Source organism: Agelaius phoeniceus, chromosome 3 (assembly GCF_051311805.1).
Source record: "Agelaius phoeniceus isolate bAgePho1 chromosome 3, bAgePho1.hap1, whole genome shotgun sequence".
In the NCBI taxonomy this organism is placed as follows: domain Eukaryota; kingdom Metazoa; phylum Chordata; class Aves; order Passeriformes; family Icteridae; genus Agelaius; species Agelaius phoeniceus.
In genome coordinates this window covers 96,155,367-96,173,016 of record NC_135267.1, presented here as the reverse complement: position 1 = coordinate 96,173,016, position 17,650 = coordinate 96,155,367, and the positions used below count along the sequence as shown (strand labels likewise).

General features: G+C 41.1%; 1 protein-coding gene across 11 annotated transcripts in view; it reads left to right on the top strand.

Annotated features, from left to right (window-relative positions):
• Positions 1-17,650, top strand: part of ESRRG (estrogen related receptor gamma) — a 392,291-nt gene that overhangs the window by 37,991 nt on the left and 336,650 nt on the right. For 3 of the 11 annotated variants that reach the window (XM_077175926.1, XM_077175925.1, XM_077175919.1), the window contains exon 2: positions 15,356-15,401. The exons of 7 other annotated variants lie outside the window; for them this stretch is intronic. The gene's annotated coding sequence lies outside the window, so the exon portion shown is untranslated. Of the gene's footprint in view, positions 1-15,355; positions 15,402-15,646; positions 15,682-17,650 lie in introns of all 11 variants that reach the window. One more of the 11 variants, XM_077175927.1, reaches the window with a different exon arrangement.

Here is a 17,650-nt window from a genome sequence, read left to right as displayed (position 1 = left end):
ATTAACTGCATGAACACTTCAAAGCATGCACCTAGTGCTGCACTAACTTAATTATCCCTGCTATAGATATGTTTAACAAACATATCTATAGCCCAGATCCTGTTACTTCTCAGTGGGAAATATCAGGAGGCTTCTATTTGGTTGCCAGTTGACCGAATCCTTCCTTCTACTTTCTTGCAATAGTCTTTTCAAGGACTTTGCCTACCTCTTTGCTGATCTGATGAACAGAAACTTACCTCTCTTTCTGTTTAATGGTGGAAAATATTGTAAGATAGAGAATGATGCAGACTGACGGGATGGGTGCAAAATTATTTTTAAGCAAGTCTGATGAGTATTTAATCCTACTTTAATCAAATACTGCTTGAACCAACCAAAAATAAGCTTTTATCACCCATGCTGAATCAACCGTATTCTCATGTCAGCACTATTTCTCAGCAAGCATCTTACTTCCTCTGTGTAATAGTACAGGGTGTTTTTGAGCATTCTGGTGTTGTCAACTTTCTCCACAAACAGTGTGATGTGAAATGTAAAGAGACAGGAGTACCCCCGCTCTTCCATCACACAGAAATGCAAGCCAGTGCCCTGTTCTTTGACACTAAAACATGCCCTGCTGTTGGCAAGCTGTGGGATTTAATAGGCAAAGACCATGGGGAACTTTTCAGCTTTTTAGTCTTTCTGCCTCTGTTAAGTCTGTTACACAGGGAGGTACAGTTTTTAAACGTGGTCATTTTTAATTCCTGTCCCTGGAGTCTGGCTGACAGATTGGGAGTGCGGAGGACGGGAGTGGGCTGAAAAGACAAGCTGGAAACACAGGATGTATACATACATTAAAATGGAGCAAAACAAAAATAAGCTAACTTAGGTGAACACAGATGGGATCTGTTTCAGGGCCACTCTTAACACCTGTTTTAAATGGCCTTGGTGAAAATCATTAGCTTAAAAAGATGCTATTTATGTCTTCCCTGAACTGAGTTTACACAAACACCAACGGTTCTAATCGGAGAGAGTGGGGATCAAATTTTGGTATTTTTTTTTTCTCTTCTTTGGCTTTTTTTTTTTTTTTTTGATCTGAACAATAGTATTTTCCCTGCAAACCTTAAAAAAACCCAACCAAATAAAAAAATTTTGACAAGTATTTGTTTTGATACACCGTTTATATTAGCTATGGCCCTTGATCAGAAGCCCATAGGCATTGATGTATGCAAAATATAAGTTGATCAACAAATATTTTAAAATCTGACATCAATTCTCAGCCTTTTCAGGTGTTACTGTTGATTCCCACTTTTGTAGCAAAGACCAGAACTTGTTGACAGAAGCTTTCTGATTTGAGAGTGAAGGCTAACATAGGAATGTTTTATCAACTGACTTCACTCTCCATGCTGATTTTGACAGGTCATGCTGAAAGTAAGACTTCCAGCTTTCCAAGTATTTCTGCTCCATGTTGGCATTTGAATTTTGTTATGAAACATTCCTGTGATAATTTCTGCAAGCTTGTCTCTTTTGGAGGAAGGCATTGACTTTTCCCGATTTCTACAAAACTCTTCATGGTTTTATCTTTGTTTCCTCTGTCATAATTTTTTTTTCTTGATAATTGTTAAGCCTACTTCTTTCTTATTTCAAGGTTTTGAAAATAGAAATTTATAGCTTGGTTATTGACTACATTCCTACTGTAACTGAAAGGAGGACTGCATCTTGCCTGAAGTAGTACTTGCCCATGTAGTAGTAGTTTGAGTAACATTGGTGCATGGCATATTGTTACTTTTATACACAGAATGTCTGTAACAATGTATTAAAAGCAATCAGTGCATAGGGAATTAAGGAAAAATTGTTCCTTTAATGCACACTCGCATCTCTCCATGCCAGCTGCAAGAGAATTGTGCTCATACTTGGAGGTGGTGATGCACTCTTATGGAAAGAGCAAATGCCTAGGACTAGCTTGCAACTGGCTCTTCCCAATCTGCACACCTTTGTAAAGTATTTTGAGATTTCTGGATGATAGAAAGAGCTAAATATTATTTAATCCTGCTTAGTTAGTTAGTAGGCTTTAGTCTGTATTATTTTTGGTTTGTGTATTACATGAATAGAGTGTGAAACTGCTAGGACAATCTTTTGTTCTTGGATACTGCACTTCCCTTTGGTCTCTCTTTTTCTGGCTTCATTTTATTGGGTGTTAAAGAATACAGAGCAAAAGTAAAGAATACAGGGCAAAGAATATTTGAGCAATGAGGAGGTGCATAAATAGCAAACATATTGAACTGTGAACAAAAACTGTTTTTTTGGATGCCTCTGGAAGAGCAATGACCCTCTTGCTGTGTTACTTGGGGAGGTGACAGGTGCATGCTGTCCCGTGATTGTCCACATAGCTGGTACTTCTTCAGTGTCCAGCAATGTGCTCCCTATCCTGCTTTGCTAAAAGGCCACTTATCTAGCAGTGACAGGAGATCAAAGGGTAGCTTCAGAGCCCCATAGATGACAGATGTGTATTTATGGCTTTAATAGTTTATGTGCAGCTCAGAATCATAACCTATAGGACAGCACTTCCAAACTTCTACCATCATAGTCTGCTGTGCATTGTCATGGCTGCAGCAGACCTCTTTTCTATCTGGACTGTGCACAGAAGACCTGTGCAGCAACTCAGGCAGCACGGGCTGCCCAAATACTCAGTTTGCCCTTCCCTCTGGGATGAGGGCAGCAGGCTGGATTTTTCCATATCGACATGTAATAGCTCACTTAGTACAAGAAACATGCAATGTAGCTGGAGAACCTTGCTCTGAGTAATCATCTGTAACTGCAAGTGAAGATTTCTAAAAGCAGATCAGTAATCTGGAAAAATTGTTTGTATTTTGTTAAAGGAAGTCTCTGAGCCACAAATAGATGGATGTTGGGAAGAGTAGTCTGGCAATTGTTCCTATACCCCTACTCCATGACCTTCACTAAGCATCTGATGTTTGCCATGGGCCCAGACAAGCCAATCAGCCTAAGTGGCCCTTTGGTTTCACCTGCTGGGGCCATTCTAGGTGCAGCAGGGCACAGATGACCGTGAATATATCTGTGTGTGTATGTGCAGGGATGGCTGAGTGGACATTCACTGGGGACTATACAGCAGTGGGCACATAACTGCAGCACACCATCATTCCTTTTCTGATACTTAGTCTTATTTTTATGCTTTTTTTGCAATGCTCTTGACTACTTAAAGACCAGCATATTCAACAAGCTTATTTACCCCTTGTTCTTTGTGTGTCTCCTGTAGTGAGAATCACCTAAACTCCTACAATTCTAGCCCTGTGTTTGCAATTCAGTGTGTATGGTTACCAGAACGCCACGGACTTCTTATACTACTATTATTGTTATTGTTCTTATTTTGTTTAATTTACTTACTGGTTAAGAAGCTGTAAAAATAAGACCAGACAAGACAAAAAGAGATGGTCAAAAACTGATGCTAAATAGTCTCTTACCACATCAGAAATGGAGATGGGACCCTTGCAGAGTAGTTTTTAATGTCTTACAGAGGGGGGTGGGGTGACACTTCCCTTTGGTGTGGAATGTGAACGTTGGCTTTGTGAATGGCAGAGTATGATGTTATCCTGTGGCACAGTGATTTCACCTGCTGATTTTTAAGGGACAGTCCCACCTCTGAAGGCTAGGGGCTTCTGTAAAATATCATTTAGATAATTCAAACCCATACTTGTCTCCAAAATATCCTTGTCTAGAATTTCTACAAAGTCTATAGAGGCTTGATGCATGAAGAATTATTTTTTTATCAAGCACCTGCTTTCTTTGTCTAGCTCAGTTATGCAGCAAGGTTGTTTTTATAGTACTAAGAAGTGAGCAATATATTCCATATGCCACCAAGCTTTGTAAAGAATCCTGCTGATGACAATTTCACAGCTGCTGAGAAATAGGCCAAGCCTTCCCTATAAAGTGACAGTAAGGAAAAGAATATCTATTCCATTAGTATTGGCCATGCATCCTCCCCAACTTTTTCCCTCTTGAAGGAAAATGTTAGCCCTTCCGAACTATGGAACAACAGATGGTGACAGAAACCAATTTCTACTGCAAAGCCGTTTGGTCAGGAAGTATCAAAAAATGTTTTGGAGTTGTAGAAATGAATTCTTGGCTGCAGGGCTACCAGCAGCCTACTAGAAATGAGACATGAAGCAACTGCTTAACAAATGCGAGAGCCTGCTTGTCCCTGAGAGAAATGGCTTTGGTCAAACATTTTGGAAATTAAGAACTTTATATGTGTAGGATCTGGACTTCAGAAGTGTTTGGAGTATTATAGATGTTATACAGATTAGGTTCTTAATTTCTGGTCACTGGTTGCTTGACCAGCTACCAAGAAAGTAGCCTTCAAAATATGCAGAATGACCTCCAGCGGAGACAAGCTTAATATAGCTCCTCCTGGCCTAGTCAGGTGGAACCTTCCCTTTTGGCTCAGCCGATTTGCTGCCCACAGACCATGAAAGTCCCAGGGATCTGGTAACATACAGACACAAAATTAATGCAGAAACAGCACAGGCCACTCTACTCACGGGTTGTGTTTAGTAGGTTGTGTGTGTCTGCAAGTTGCTGGATACAGCAGGTTCCTTTGGCGATTCCGGTACATGACCAAATGCATCTCCTTGGAGAACAGTTTGAGAAGGAGAATTTGTTTATTTTTTGGAATTGCACCATAGTTGTAAGTCTGTGCCATTAACTCTCTGAAACAATCAGCAACATGTTTTTTCCCTCAGAATTTCCATAGTGAGTCTTAGCTGCTCCTATAGAAAATGGCTTGAGAGAACTCCCCATACAAATCCCCATATCGGAACATAAATGATAGTAGCTGAGCCATCTTGTTTTATCTGTTCTGTTACAAACATATACTAAATTGTCATAATGTCATGTCACCAGCAACACAGAGCAGATGGAAGTATCGTTCCACATATTGACTCGTGTTACTCTGATAAAAGGAGTTTGTTTCTCTCCTTCTGTCAAGCCTGCTAGCCTCTGGCAAAGGACACAGGCCTCAGCGAGGAGAACTTGACCAATAATGTTCAAGTGACCATCTGATTAAAATACACTATCATTGGCCAGTGTAGTTAGCCTGCACCAACAACTGTTTGGAGTAGCCACTTCTATTTCTTATATCTGTGTAAGGCAAATTAAACCAGGTAGTGTTGTTCCGGGTTGAGGAGATGTTGGGGAATTAACCCTTGAGTAAGCAGATACTTGGATTTTATAAGGATCCATTCAAGGCCCTAATATTAGGCCCTCTGGAGACCAAGCTCAATAAAGCAAGTGCCAGGTCCCTGAACTGTCCATTATTATAAAAAAGTGACAACTCCCTGAACATGGGTTGCGAATGCTGTGTGTTAGCTACCAAAAATATGATTTGCAAAACGCCAGGAAAATCCTGACAGATAAAATAACTACAGTTGCGCCGTGAGCATCTGAAAAGCAGATATCTTCTGTATTTCTGTTTGTGGTGAGTGGTATTTGACTTGATGAGAGCACTGTTCTCAGATTGAAAATACATGAAGCTGAAGTCAAAAGAGAGTCAGTGTAATCATTAACTGACTCACCTTCTAGATGTGACAAGTAATGAACCATTCTAAACTTGCCTGGAGCTTTCTTTGGGACAATACCCACAGGGGAAACCCTCTTTCGCTCAAGTGAAGCATTATCAAATGGGCCCTCTATTTTCCCCAAATGCCAGCTCTTTTCTGTCTTGTCTCTAACCACCTGAGGACATATAACTGCTGATCTCAGCATCCCAGCCAACATTTGCATCTCGGGGCTTGAGTACAGGATAGTAAAATCCCCAACACAGCCATTTTTACAAAAATTGCATATGCTTTTTGTTTGTTTCTTCTTTTCTCATTAGCCTGCTCCCACAATGGGGAAGTGTTTTAACTGCCCGTGCTGGGATTTCATGTTAGCAAACCTTTAACCAGCATTTGGCTCTTTCCACTTTCTTACTTTGATTTGGATGACTGCCTGAAGCACCTGCTAATGGCCTGAAGCGTTGGAGCCGAAATTTGCAGTTTGTGTCCCACGCTCTCTCTGTTTTGTTACCTGCCTTCTGGAGCACCTGCTCCGTGGTCTGGGCTCAAGAGCCTGCTTTCTGCCTGCTGACAGCAGCACTCCTCACAGCTCTGCCTCCTCTCAGCTTTGTCCTGCACTTTGTCCTGCTCTCTGTAGCCCCTGCTTCAGCTTTGCCCAGGTCTTCAGGGTAACATCAGCGTGTCCTGCGTGTTCCAGTGCTTGAGAGAAGAATGGTGTTCCCCTGGTACTTGGGAACAAAGGTGATGCCCAAGTAAATTGATGATTGTGGCCATCCTAAAACATTTGCCATGGCATTCACCAGCAGAGTTTTTGAGTTTTTAAAAATAGGTTTTATAGGGAAATTGTGAACTAGGCCAGCTAGCTGAAATCATCTTGTAGGTCAGCAGAGGTCAGAAGCCACCTGGCAATTCAGTGTTCAGGAAACACAGGAAAAAATGTGCCCACTTAATAGAGAGGGACCAAAAGAAACTCAAAATATCTGAGGAACACATCTCCTTTCTCCTGCTCCCACTGCCTTTTGAGGATCTGCATGCTTTTCCATGAGGTTGCTCCTTATGCCTACACATAGGGAAGGCTGTAAGAAGTAGCTCTTTAGGCTGTGTGAGAAAATTCTCCTCCTTGTCAAGGGGCAAAGCTAATGGAGGATTTCAGGGGTAACAACTTCCAGCAGGGAATTTTCTTTCCAGTCTGCCTTGGGAACCATTCATTTTTTCCCCAAGAGTCTCGGTCTGTGCCAAGGGTATTGTTTACATGGACCTTCCTTTTCCAAAAAGGTGGTTTTGTTTCTGGTGGTGTTAGAAGGATGCTGTTAACAGTTACAGAAGAACTCAAGTATTGGCTTCCTGCTGGTCCCCTTGCTGGCAGGGTCATCCTGTTCCCCAGTGAGCTGCATTCCTTAACAAAGCCACACTGTGCCCCCACCCACCTTCCACATTGGTGCTGTGTGGGGCTTTCCCCAGGAACCACCTCCCTGAGTGCCTGGGCTGCACACTGAGGCTTGTTCATACCAGAGACATCTGCTCTTGCAGAACTGGGCAGGGCAAGGATTGATTTTTTTTTTTCCTTCTTGCTTTCCTTCGGTTCCCTCAAAATAACCCTAATTAATTTTGTGGAGAGTTTAGTGTGCTCCCATCATGGGATTGCTCTTTGTGCAGATCTCTTGCATGCTATATTTAGGTATGGTTTTTGGAACACCATGTGACCCGAATCAGATAACTTCTGAACTACTAATCATGTCTTTGACACTGACTCCCTCCGTGGCTTTGGGGCATTTTACGGTTGTTTCCCTACATAGACAATGAAAACAGATATACTCATCTGCCTTGTAAGAGCATATGCCAGGGTTAACAAGTATTTAAGACATTGGTTTAAAATAAATTTGATTTTATTATTTCTACTGTAATCTTAGTTTTATTGTTTCTTAGATGTTTACCATTCTAAAATGATCTGTTACCATCTTAATTTCCTTAATGGATGCCCCTATTTCACCATTTTAAATGAAATTAGTTTCTTCTGTGTTGTAGATGAAAATAGGGCAGAAAGAAAAAAGCTAAATGCCCTCATTTCCTGCCCCACACAAATTTTCTTCCTATATTTACTAGTTGATCGATCCATGGAGATGAAAAGCTCAAAACATTGACCTGAACTATTTCCCCTTGTGCTAGCTACATCCCTTTTTTAACATGGGAAGTTAGTTATCTACTTGGTTTTTCTACTGATTTTTTGAGTTGTGCAGCCTGACTTGTATCCTGTCCTCTTGCACTCCTCGAGGCCCCTCCAGCCCTAGAGGAAGCGGAGCTCCCTTTAGCTCCACATGCTGCATGGCTGGGGTTTGGAGCCTATGGTCCATGTCAAGGCATCATCTCTTGTTGTTCGTGTCCATAATTGCTGCTTTTTGTGTCTTGGGTGCTTCTGCAGGGAGCTGGAGTACTGGGATTTCTTCTGGCTTCACCTTTTTTTTGCCATAACCCTTTAAGACCTTTTCATAGGCAAACGGATCAAAAGATCTGTTTGGCCTTTCAGTGATAGGAAAGGAGCTCAGTTTGACCAGGTAGCTAGTCAGATAAAGAAGAGGAGAAATTATGGCAATGCTTCCCATCCTTTAGGAAGTAGTGAACAGAAGGGAAGAGGATTCTTTCTTAAGTAAAATTTATTGTCTAATTATAAATAGTAGCTCCTCCCCCCTTTCTTAATTCCTTCAGAATTAAATCCTTTGCCCAAGTGCTTATTCTTTCCCTCCTACAATGGCAGTAAAAAGGAAAATAATACATAAACTAAAAATTCAGCTTTGAGAAAAAGGCTGATAATGAAATATCTGCCAAAGACTCTGCAATATGTGTCTGTCAGAGAAAAAAAGCAAACATTCTTATATTTGAATCTCTGAAATGTAACTGCACCAGACTAGTTGGGGAAAATTTGTTTGAAGATGTATTACGTTCCACGATCAAATGGAAAAAATGGCACCTGTCATCATATTTAGAAAACAGCTGGGTAACATGGCCAAGTGCCATAGTCTCTTTTCACATGGCCTTTATGCTGAAACCATCCAAGCTCCATTCTCAGCAACTGGAGAAACCCTGTGCCTTTAAATGGTTACAGAAACATCTACTTAGGGGCCAGCTCTTATTGCAGCAAAGCCTGCTTCTGATGCTTCTAATTAGCAGTTAATGGATTATACTTTACTTTTATAACCAACCCAGCAGGCACTCTTCTATAGTATTTTTCGGCTATTTTTGGTAGAAGATATATGCAATTGCACTGCTCTTCATGCTTTCATTTTGAGCATGCAGAAAATATTAGAAATAAAGCACTATCTGAGATTATTTTACCACTCAAATGCTTAAAGTCTGATTATGCATTTACTAAATTCCTTATGCATTTTCTAATTTCCTATTTTCTTCCATCTAATATCTTAGAAAACTGTAATGGGTTAATTGCCCTAACTGATCTAGACTTTGATGCAGAATCTCCTAAATACATACTTATTGTTAATTAAAATATTTATATACCCAGTGAAAAGCGTGGTTTTTTTAGACTTGCAAACACAGCTCCAATATGTATTCGTTTAGGAAAAAACCATTTTTCTAAGTGAGTCCAGTGCGGGTACATTCAGAAGTTTAGATGTGCTTGTAGAAACTAATGATTTTTATCCTTGCTTGGAATTAAAATAGCAATGAGGTTAGTAGCGTTAAAGATTTGCAATGCTACATGTGTGTGTGTGCCATACACATGTGGGTATATATGTGTATATATTGCATGTACACAATATCCATAGTATGTGTACCAACTTGGGCATCTGAATATAAATCTATGTTTAATAAAGAAGTAAATTTCATAGGTTTTGGTTGGAAGTTTATACTCCCTCAGGGAATTATTTTGATGTCAGTTTGTAGCAGGAAACCTAGTTTGCTGAATCTCTCTCAGAGCCTGATCTGTTCACTAAGGCCACGCTTCCAGTAGGACAAGGTCTAACATTGGTTAAACTGGAACAGGAGAGGGAGCTCTCACAGCACGGGCCAGGAATGGGGAGGATGAGGTACCCAAGACTAGGAAAAGAGGGGTAGAGGGCACCAACTGCAGGTGAGATGCACCATCACTCTATTCCTAATTTCTGTGGTCCCTTCACCAAAGTGGCTTCTCCATCCCTTACTTATGTCAGAAAAAAAAAAAAAAAAAAAAGGAATTGGCTTAAAAAGACAGGGAATGGCTTAAGAGAGAAGCTACAGGTTAGTTGATGAGAAGCTCAATAAAACCCATCAATGTGCTCTTGCATCCGAGAAAGCCAACCATATCCTGGCTGCAGTAGGAGCAGCATGGCGAGCAGGTTGAGGGAGGGGATTTCCCCCCTCTTCTCTGCTCTGGTGAGACCCCACCTGGAGTGCTGTGTCCAGCTATGGAATCCCCAGCATGGGAGGAATGTAGACCCATTGGAATGAGTCTGGAGGAAGCCACAAGGATGCTCAGAGGGCTGGAGCACTTCTCCTGTGCAGAGAGAAGTTGGGGTTGTTCAGCCTGGAGAAGTGAAGGCCCTGAGGAGATTTTATAATCTCCAGTACCTAAAGGTGACATGTAAGAATGAATGGGGACACACTGTTTAGCAAGGTGTAATGATAGGACAAGGGAGGATGGCTTTGAACTGACAGAGGGCAGGTTTAGATGAGAAATTAGGGAGAAATTTCTACTGTGAGGATGGTGAGACACTGGAACAGGTTGCCAAGAGAAACTGGATGCTTCAGCCCTGGCAGCTTTCAGGGCTGGGTTGGATGGTGCTTAGAGCAACCTGGTGTAGTGGAAGCTGTCTCTGCCCATCAGCACTAGATAACCATTAAGGTCCCTACCAACCTGACCGATTCCATTATTTTATAGTATTATGACTTGCAGCAAAGGAAGTGCCACCTGCAGGACTCCTGCTTTGAAAGCACTGCACTTGCTGGGTACATGATTGTACAGTACTGAACTGGTATGGTCATGTTTGTTGAATGCAGTGAATTTCAAAAGGCTCTCCAGAAAAATATTATTTTTAGGCTATTATTTTTACAGAGCAAAGGCTAAAAAGAAAAGGAAGGGAAAGAAAAGGAAAGGTTGGGTAGTGGTTATTATGTGAAATAGCTCCCTGACTGTGATGAGACATGGGCAACTTACTTTCCATCCTGGTTCTTGAGGAGGATGGATTTGGGCTTTTCCTCTGTCTTGTAGCATTCCCAGAGGAGTAGGAGGAGGAGGCTGGCTGTGCAGGGGACGAAGAGCTGTTGTTTCCCTGCCCCTTGCAGTGCCTGTGTGTGCTGTAGGTGGGGAACAGAGGGATATCTGCTGGGCAGGGCCAGTCCCACCTTGTTCCTGGAGCAGGTCCTCACTGTTTAATCCACGTTCCTTTCCATTTTCTTCAGGACAGTGCAACAGGAGACTACCCTGTTCTTGAATCAAGGCCATAGTTGAGCCTCTCTGCAATTGTTTCATGTTTGCTCACTTGTATCTTTTTTCCCCTTAAAAGAGCTCCCTCTCCCCTTAGCTTGGCTTTCTCCCTAAACTCCTGCAAAGGTAAAGTCCATTTTCGTGCCTGCACTATCTTGTCATAGTGCACTGTAAATGGTGTATGAGGGCTGCAGGATTTGCCTTTTCTCAGCGTCTGTCTGAAGTGTTGGCCAAAGCATGTGGCTCCTTAGAGCTGCATTTCTGACCTCTGTGTCAGAGTAGTGAAGACAGGTCTGAGACACCTCAAGTTCAGTGGCAGCCGAGATCTCCATCATCCAGAGCTCTGGGATTGCCCCTCCGAGTTTCCTCTCTCAGCAGTTTTGTGCCAGGCAAGCCGAGCTTTGAGGTTATTGAGGAGAACTTCATCCAAAAGAGTAAGGCTCCCTCAAGCAGAGTTTGGTTTGAGTTCTCAGAAGGTCAGCGTGGGAAGCTCCCCATAAAAGCTGAACTTTGATGTTGTCAGCCAAGACAGATTCAGAAGATTTGGGAACATTTCTTTTCCCTCTTTATAATTATGTGAAACGCGGGAGACCTGTGAATAGGGTATTTTTAGATTGTACTTTCACATATACAGTATCATAGTATGACAGCAAATTAAAATTCTTATCAAATCCTTTTTTTTTAAAAAGAAATGTAACTCATAGTGGAAAGTTTGATAAAGAGCAGTGTGCTGTTTGGCACAGAAATTCTGCTCTTGTTACTAAATGAAACATCACTGGTTGCTCTCATTTAGATGAACACTTTTGGAAGTTTTTTTTTTAAGGCTAGTGGATTGGACTTCTAATTTTAACTCCTATGGTTTATAATTAGAAACATTTCCAAACTTGTTTACAAACACCTGCACTTGACAGTATGTGTCTGCAATTTTAGAAGGACTCACTTGTCACTTCCAGTGGGGGTTGAGAGGGCATCTGAGTTCTTTATGTTTGTACAGTTAGTTTCAGGACACTGGAACAAAAGTGCATTTTAAAAAATAAGAGTATGAGAATGTGATGTTTTGTGAGGGGGTTGCATGCACCTAATTAGCAAACAGCTGTTATTGAGTAGTTGTGGGTTATTTCAAAGTCAGTGGGATTGATTGTTAGTGGTCATTTGGAGCAAGATCTGAACTGGCACCCAAAGGAGAAATTCCAAGAAGTAATTTTTGCAGTTGAACCTCCCTATTGGAAAAGATGCTTTACAGGTTTTCTGTTTTTATCTGTACTTAAGGCATATTACTTTCTTGCCAGCTGTCCTTAAGTTATTCAGAAAGAGTTTTAAATAACTTTTGAAAAAATGATTGCATTGTTATTTCATATGAATTTGGAAATGAATTGCTGAGTGTACAGTGAATGGTGGAGCATGGCTCCCCTTGCTCCTGAGTGGGATGTGTAAGTTAAACAAGTCTGTATTGAACTTGTTTGCAGTGTGGTGAGTATCATGCTATGTTACTAACTGGTCAAGTGTATCATCACATTAGAAATGATCAAAATAATTTACCAAAATAAAAAAAAAATCCTTTTGGCACCTTACATCTGACTTTTAGCTGCATCACATAGGTTAACAGTGTTGCTTATCAATTTCTAGTGTAATGAGAAAGGTTATTGTTGCTAAAAATTGATGCTGCGTGGGAGGGTGTCAGGAAGAACCCTCCAAATATGCTTCAAGGGTACAGCTGAACCAGAAGTAGTCAAAGCAGACTTAAGCAGTAGTGGCATAAGGTGTCCTATTGATTGCCTAATGCTCATGTTGTTCCTAATTGTATGTATGAAAAACTCTGGTTAATTAGACCAGCCTGTTTGGCTGTTGTGTCCTCTACCAGGAACCATGGTCTTAGAGAAACTCCAATACAGAAGAGAATAAAGAAGTCACAAAGCAGAATGATTTTCACTTTTTGCTGTTTTGGTGTCCATAAAAGCATGGACCTGGATCCATTTGAGGAATCCACATTGATGTCAAAGGATCATGTCCTCAGAGGCACTTACTCTATCAATTTCACTGAGAGTGGCTGTAAGTGGAGTTAGGCACTGGAATACCTTCGTGTATGCTTGTTCTTTGAAAGCAAACCTGCAGTGTGCAGCCTGTATGTTGTGCTTGACCCCTCTGCAGGGCACACAGCATCACTCACTGGGGGGTTCTTCCAAAGCAATTGCTCAAAAGTAAACAAACAGATAATTATATAAAGCTTTTGAAGTATGATGCACAGGTCTGAAGAATTAGATTTTGCCTTTTGTGAACCACTGTGCCTCATATCTGTGTTTTTGAATTCCTTTGAGAAGTACAGTTTTAACAAGCATTCACTTTCTGTAGCAAACAGGCTTTAAAAATTTTTTTACTTTTGAAACAAGTAGGCTAGCTAAAATTATGATGTTACTTAGATACTGCACAGCATAATTTCTTAGCTGCAATTAATAAATTGTGTTGTAACCATATTAGGCTGTTACCATGTTTGAAAATAACTTCAAACACAGCTTACAAGCTCTGGTGTTGTCAGGGTCCCAGTTCATCAGAGTTAGAAATATGCGACATTTTAGAAATGGCTCATGATTCAAATATGACCAGAGAAATTAGACTTAAGTGGAATTTAATGCAACTTCTTGCTTAACTAGAAATTTCTCTTTTTACAGTGAATTCTATCTGGAAATAGCACTTTCATAACTGATGTACTGAGAGAAATGCCAGTGTTTTCAGTTTTCCTCTATTTCGGTTTGCTCATGTCTGTTCTATGCCCACTTTCTTAAGTGTTAATATGTTTCCAAAAAGTTACAGAGGGCTTGAAGGAAAGATCTATGCAAGTGTATAAGGATCCAATGATCCAGCGATGCCTTGAAAATGGGCAAAAGCCTCTTTGATATTAGATGTCTTGACTGACCATGAAGTTAGTGAGAAGATTTCTCAGATGTACCGATAAGTAAAAAAAGACCTCTATGGAATATTTGTAGAGTTATCTAACCTTCATGGGCCTGACCAGTTCTTCAGTGTGAATGTTTGGTGTACATGTGAAGTGATTTGTTCTCAGGATAACCTGCCTGATTCCTATAGGGAAACTGCACAGAAAAGTCTTTCTTTGAGTGCATTTAAAATTATACAATCTTCTTCAGGAAATGGTAATTAAAGTAAATACAGGAGTCATGAATGGAAAGAAAATGGGCTTCAGAGTTCTGCTTGATTCTTCTTGTAAAAAATAATTCTTACTTCAGGTAAAATTATTGCTCCTCACTAAGGATCCCATGGTATGACTGAGTACTTTGAGCCATAGCATGCACGGTAAACCAGAATGATCTAAGAATTGAATTAATATCCTGGTAACTGGGCTTATGAAGGTATGTCAAATACCATCACAGACCACAGGAGAGGACTGTTGAGAAGGCAGTATCTGGTTATGGTTAGAAATCAGCTGTGGATATAAGGGGACAGCTTGTGAATTGCCAGAGGGAGTTAATGTAGGTTCCCAGCTCATGAAGTCCCAGCATTGCAGTTATGCTTGCATCCCCAGGGCTGGAACACATTGCAAATCCCTGAGATGCAAATTCTTTGCCTGCGTCTCCCATGGTACATAGCTGTAAACCGGTCTTTGAAAGTCCATAAATAGGTGTAAAACATGCATTTTCCATAGAAGTAATGACCTTAAAGAGGGACTGTGAGTATTACAATGGCCTATTGCAAATTATCTGTAACTTAAATTTTTGCTTTTATTTTTTATTCCTGGTACGCATGTTTTATGTGAGCAGCTTTTTCATGTTTCTTCAGTAATTCGGTGCCATAAAAGTATGTGGGTTTTCTTCTCAAAGAAACTGTTATGTGCCAATTGTACCTGAGCTGAAGGGTTACCCAAGAGCAAATGTGTATGAAGTGAAACTGCTCCAGGATAACCTGCCTTGGTTTAGGGGAGAGTTAATGATAAATTTATTTTCGTGACCTGTCCACCAAATATTTGTACACTAATTAGGTCCTATTTTGAGGGCAGAGCATGTGAGCTTGTAAGGAACCCCTTGTACAGGGTGGGAAGGGCAAGAGGATTTTTGTCCCTAGTACATGTCCCCCACCTTTTTTATGTGGCATCACCTAAATATGTGCACTATTTCTAAGTAGCATGTGAATCCTGGGGCTCCTATGGAGGCATTTCTTAAATTGGCTCACGGGAATAGCTGTAGCCAGCTCAGGTGTTCAAGTGTAGAGCGTTGGGGTAGAAACTGAACTGAGTCAAGGCATAATCATGGTTTTAACTTTATATAATGTCTTTTGCAATATAGTAGAAAATGACCCTTATGACTCGTGGCAGGACCTGTTGTATAAGTAACCCAGCCATGGTGCTGGTTGGTATCTTGCTTTTCACTTGAACCTCTCTGCGATGCAGGTCTTGGAGGAGTGAGTGCCTGGTGCAGTCTCTGCCTGACTCCTTGGTAAGTCATTTAAGTTCATCTTTCTGTACAGTCACTTTCCAAACTGCTCAGCAAAAATAAGGAAATTTTTCATAGAGTGCTTTAAAAGAGAGCTGCTAATCAATTTTTCTTATTATTTTATGCCCTGTGATTTTTACACCACCCCCACCAGCTGGTTAATCATGCAAAAGCTGAACACTTCATTAGCCAGAACATGTTTGCCCATGGGCATTTCTGTAGTAAATTAGTTCTTTCTATTTATACAGGTAAGTCATGGCCAAAAGTCTTTAAGGTGCCAAAGGTAAGGGTTCGAATTAATTCTTTTTCTGAGGTTTCAAAAGAACTAGGTTTAACTTTGTGTGCTGTTGATTTGAAATTACTTCTGAAGTAAAGATAGTGTGGGAAAAAGAGCATTGTCAGGCTGTTTAGAGATGCATTGTGCCTTTCTGGATCTCAAATTTGGCCTTTGTAGTACAGGCTGCCTTAAAAAAAGACGTAAAAAAGCCAAAAGCACATACATGCACTCACACACACACATATATATAAATATATATATATGTATGTATATACACACATGCATACATGTTTATGTATATGCACAGTATCTTCATGCAGGGACTCTGCTTCTTTGAGTGGCATGTGGCATATTGACCTGTGTTTTTCATTTCTTACTCTGTGCTTTTTACACTATTAATTGAAAATATGTGGTTTGCAGATGCTTTTTTGCCTCAAATCAAATAGTGCCCTCTGAAAGCCTAGTTTAGCTTGACAATGAATTTAGCTTTCAGGCTTTGGCCATTGCAATATTGTTTGAATGCCACCATTTCCTGCAATCAATGTAATTTTATATCTACTTGGAATAGAAAGTCAAGATGGTGATTGCCTTAATTTAACTCAGTGTTGTATTCATTAAGGAGCTGATCCCGAATTCCTTTCAGATCAAAGTCTGTCTTGATTTCAGTGGAACCTTTCGGCGCACAAGGTGTGCGGTAGCCTTCTGAAATGTTGTCATTGTGACTAGTGAATAAAAACTAAATGTGTTGCTAAATTTAGGCTATTGCTCATGTCAGCTTCCTTTTCTAAATGACGGTAAGTGCATTCCATAAATAGTATGCCTCTTATGTTGTCATATCTCTTTGGCTTGCTTTGCAGTATTTTACAGGATATTTGCAAATGAATTTTGTATTCAGTAGGCAGGGGATGAAAATAACACTACTCATTGGGACTCCATTAACCCGCAGCTAATGAGGAACCATTTGGAGGGCTGGATGAGTGTAATTCAGATTAGCCTGCATGCCAGGCTGCTCTGCTCCCGCTCAGGCTCTGCCCGTGCCACGCTCCCTGTGCTGTGCTCCGGATGGATGGAGCGCGGAGCAGCGCGGCTCTGACACTGCTTTTGGCCAGTTAAGTTTTCTGTGCTTCGGTTCCCCTTTTGGAAGGTAGGAGAGGAGTGTGTGTGTGTGTGTGTGTGTGTGCGTGTGTGTGTGCGTGCGCGCATAGATAGGTGACAGTGATCTTGACCTCCATGGTCAGGTGTTTTGGGATGTAATGAAATACTCCTCAAACACTCCACTCGTGCTCGCTGGTTGATAGCATTGTTACTTGTAGAAAAGGGTACTACATGGTGACAGTAAAGGTGGTCCAGACTGGCCCTTAATTAATTTTATTTTCGAAATCTATATTAGTGACTGTCATGAGGGCACCTGGGCACTTCACATCAATAAAAGAATCAATTTAAAAATGTGTAGACCAGAACTCTGTGTTCACTAACAAAACTCCTGTTCCCAGTTACGACTAAAGGTCAGTCCAAGGCTGGCCAAGCGGGCAGGACTCGCATTCCTGCGCCTTGGCACCTGCCAGGCGCGGCTCTGGCCGAACACCACCAGCAGCAGCTCCCGATGCCCACAGCCCCTGCGGAGACCCCAGCTCGCTGGTGACCGGTGACTTGGTATCCTCTGCATGTCTCAAGCTGGTTTCCAGGCTGAAGGAAAAGGTGGGGAAAGACCAAGCCCAGTTAAAAATGTGACTTTGGCAGTTGCTGGCACTCCACTGAAGTGCAGGCAACAGGGACTTGGTGGAGCTGTGCTGCTGGAATAGAGGGTGGAAAAACGCGACCTTCTTCTGGAGAACAGGGTAGAGATCTCTAAACTGAAGAAACTTTATAGACAACATATGTTACATTATGCAAGCTTAGCAAATTCTCTAGGAATATAATGCTTCCCTGTGTTTTCTTAACTTGTGTTAATATTTTATGATACCTGTGCATTAAG